This window comes from Mizuhopecten yessoensis, unplaced genomic scaffold (genome assembly GCF_002113885.1).
Source record: "Mizuhopecten yessoensis strain PY_sf001 unplaced genomic scaffold, ASM211388v2 scaffold9073, whole genome shotgun sequence".
Classification (NCBI taxonomy): Eukaryota; Metazoa; Mollusca; class Bivalvia; order Pectinida; family Pectinidae; genus Mizuhopecten; species Mizuhopecten yessoensis.
Window position 1 is genome coordinate 45,015 of NW_018407865.1, and position 4,375 is coordinate 49,389.

Sequence of the window (4,375 nt, forward strand, 5' to 3'; positions counted from 1 at the left end):
GTTGGTCCAAGGTTGGCTGGATGTAGTAAATCTAACAATTAATTTCCATGTGTTGGCCCATCGCTGGCCCACTGCCTATGTCTTATGTGAAACAATAATTGCATAAAATAATAATTACACTCGGCCAAGCACTATTCAACTGATATCAATTACAAAATATTTGGTAATAACTTAACTGAAAGAATTTCTTTTTGTTATTTTTTATAAACAATAAATAAAAGACGTACATATCGAACTTATTGACATGCTTTATAATATGGATTTCTTATTTTCAAAATAATACCTACAAGAGCACTCAATGTTTTGGTATGATCTGATTACTCTTGAGCTCGTACATGCATACCGCCAAAACCAGAACCCCAGTGTGAGTTACATATGTATCTGATATCATCACCTCAGGACATGTCCAAGTACACGTGTAGGCACGGCCTATAGATCACATCTCAGATTACATGTAGGTCAGCTGCTTTCTCCCGTCACTGGACCAGACCTTTATAATTGTGCACACACAGCAGACCGTGATTTGTACACAGACTAAGAAGATTCACTGCAGCTGTGATTTTCATATTTTAATGTAAGTATATATATGTGTTAATAGACAATTGTATGATATGGTTATCATCATAAGTATTATAGTGTTGTACCTCTTAAAATAACTTAATTTTCTCAATAACTAACTTAATTGAGCTGCATGTGAATGTCCAGTTGACCTACAAATATACGGTACATATTGTATATACGTACACTATATATAACTTACTATATATTCTACAAATAATCTTTGATGAAGGTTGTAATTTATTACATGTATGCAACAGGCGGGTATGGTATGGGTACATATATATTCATGCTTTGTATATAGTACCATGCCGGTATGAATATCGTCATTATATCCATGTGTAATATATATATACATGTAGTGTGTGTGTGTGTGGAAGGAAAGTAACTCTTAGACTACATTCCAGAACTATTTTGTTTATATACTGTAAATATTACATTATAGCTCACTATGGGTGGGGGTCCGTGCCAAAAATGACATAAATTTAAAGCATTTTACCCATAGCTTACTGAAAGTGTTTTCTAATACAAAATGCGAAAGAAATTACCTTATAGACATATGCAGAGGCCTTAATTATCATCCTGCATATGTTATGGTTATGCTATTTCTTTTGTAGAGATTCCATTTAACAATCAAGTTTAATTGGACAGGGAAGAAGTTAAAAAAAGGCTTCTCAGCCCTCAAGTTCACGAAAGTTATAACTCGTAAGTAACATCATTGTTGAATTGATAAAGTAGGTGAACCACCAGTTCATGGTTACTTTACCTGTCTGTTCGCCTGTCGAAATAGATGTAATTATATTAATATGGTATGACTCTGTCCTTTTATCAGCTGAAATCTTGTTCCCACAATTTATTCAGACTTAGTGCATAGTACAAACAAGGCATATCGTTAGGTGTTAATTTGTTTAACGAGGGTTGTAGCTACATGTACCTACATTGCACGGTAGAATAAGAATTCAGAATTGGTTCTGTGTATTTAGGGCACTGACACAGTTATTTTTTACTTCAACTTTTAAAGGGTTAAAGACCGTTATTATAATTTCTGAACATTGACCTATAGAAGCAATCTTTCTATTGCAATCCTAAAATGACATTTTAATTCAAACTTAGTTGTACATAGATTAGCAGGGAAATTGTTTAGGGTCATTTGCAATTTTTACCTTACAAATTTAACTATGGTGTAGAATTTTTGCACAATGAACTAGGAACACTTTCCTTTTTACACATTTAATGTAACCATGTTTTTTAAGGCGCTGTACGAAAAACCCGCCTTACGACAAAGGCCACTGACAATGAAGTTGACAATATAGCCAAAGACTGGTTGAGGTATGCAGGGGACCGAGAAGGGGGCAGACAAAAATAGAAGAAATTAAAAGACAGAAAGAGGCGGCGACAGCTGCACTGATGGCATCGGCTACCGATCATCCAGTGTAAAAAATAAAAAGATGGATATGAACTAATTTATATCACTGTTTGTTTTCTTATTATCAGGCACCAATATTTTATTCATTTCTCATTTCCTGCTTTCCCAGTATTCTTTCTTTCTGTCTTTTCTTGTGTCTATCTTGACATCATCCTTAAAAAAACTTAGTTGTTTATAGGACGGAAAGCCCACTACGAACAAAACACTAAAATACAGCATTGTACCAACGTTGGCCCAGCAAACGTTGTTCGTTGGTGTAACGTTGGCCCAACGTCAAATATGCACTACAATTAAGCATTGGCCCAACGTTGACCCAACATAGTTTTATAGTTGGCACAACGTTGGCCCAACGTTGTATCCGAATCAAGTAGTCGTTGGGCCAACGTTAGTCCAACATGCTGGGCCAACATTGGGCCGATTTGCAAAAGGATGTTGGCCCAACGTCATTTTCCAACGATGGCCCAACCAAACCTGATGCATTGGGCCAACGTTGGGCCAACGTATGTCTGATATCTGGGAAGTGGCTCGTAATTACTCATAACCACTCGCTCGTAACCATATCGCTCATAAAAGTGGCCAAATCGTTCGAATCCGTGCGCTTTTATGAATTTGTGCTATACGTAAGGATTCGTTAGAAAAATCCGTGTATGGAAAGGTAGCATAAGACAGTAATCTTGAGGTATCGAGTAAATTTTATATCAGTGATATCCAAAGGTCTGGATAGTGATATGATATTATGTACAAAATCTTTCTGCTATATTCAAAGACAGAGTGGGAGTCTAGATTATCATGTTTAATTATAAGAATTGTCCATACATAGCACCGAAACAGACAGGACACATGCAACACAGCTCCTTAAATCGAAATCAAATCACCATCACAACGATATGGTATTCGTAAAATGGAGCATATACTGACTGGAAACGGTGTTACATGCATTATTTCCATAGCCATTCATATGCAGATTATCTCAATTTTAAAGTTATTATCCATAAATGTACTGTCAGTTGCGAAAGCCGTAGCACAAATAGTATAATATTTCAAAAAAAATATAAATTATCCTACATACGCAAAGATTGAGTACAGCGTTTAAAATACTGTTAAGAGCGTCTCACCTAAAATCCTGTGATAAACATGTTTTTTACGGATTGATCGCGATCTTGTGACAGGCCGTAAGCATGTCATGTGACGTCTAATATGTGTAATTGTTTTATGACAATATACATAAAAGCAATTATAAACCCTCTCATAGTTTACTTCAGGATCATACCCGCTGTATAGAGGTACGTTATATATTGTTTGTAGAACCTATTTTTATGACTGTGATTGTAGAGTGATACGGTAATATTAAGATATAGCTACACGTTAACAGAGCAATTAATGTCAGCCCTCGATCAAACATAACGTATTTCACATACATATGCTTTAGACAGTACGAATGGAGCTGGGGCAGATTTCAATTTGAGGTATTGTTCCTTCCAGACATATGATCCATACTGAGTTTGCTACAATGTTGATTTTAGGTACAACCGAAGAGATAGTTGAGCTTACCATTATGACGTTGGGTATTTCTGATGTTAAGTAAATGATATTGCCTTTCTAACCTTGAGCATTGTGTGAGTTAGGAATGTAACTTTAGTAGGATATCATTTTAAGAAATATTGTAAAATAAGTAAATCGGAACATTGAGACACATTTATTACGTTTTGTGTTTCCAATTGTTCTAATACATATATATGAACGATTTCTGTGTAGATATTAATTTTTTGAAAATACAAAGAATAAATGAATTCCAAAATTAACCTGATAACTTTTAATAAATGATTAATGGTTTGTCTAAGTTATAGAACATTCTAATCATAAACCTTTTCAACATCAACTACCTGTATTTTGAAATAGGACGAATATTCGTGATTTCGTTAATAATGTGGGAAACTCATATTTACGAAACCGATATCTTCTTTGGTGGATTAATACAAAATAAATATTCCAGTTACCTAAGCTGGCTAAGATGTATATGAAGGTATCAAGAACGGATCTAACGATTGTTAAAAAAGTGAAATTATTTTATTGGCAAAAATTTAAATTCTTAAGAATAATATAATCTTTTACATTATTATATTATAAAATTAGTACTTTACATTATGGAATGATCATTATGATTTTATTGTTTGTTTACGATTAAAAAAAAACTTTTTTTTCCTCAAATGTAAGACTTGTTTGGAATTCCTTCGTCAGGATTTTTTAGTGACAAATATTGAATTTCGCTGAAATGAATTTTCGAACGGTTTCCACTTCGAACAGATAAATCTGGTTAAATTATATTACATTAATTCGAGTTTTGTGTATTATTGATAGAAAACACGAAAAACGTATGGAACAGTACAAATT

General features: G+C 34.0%; 1 long non-coding RNA gene across 1 annotated transcript; it reads left to right on the forward strand.

The window, feature by feature from the left end:
* The first annotated feature begins 476 nt into the window (after positions 1-476).
* LOC110457261 lies at positions 477-2,012 on the forward strand. The gene is made up of 3 exons (XR_002463676.1): positions 477-574; positions 1,176-1,263; positions 1,812-2,012. It is a non-coding gene; the product is annotated as an uncharacterized LOC110457261 (long non-coding RNA).
* Positions 2,013-4,375: the final 2,363 nt, after the last annotated feature.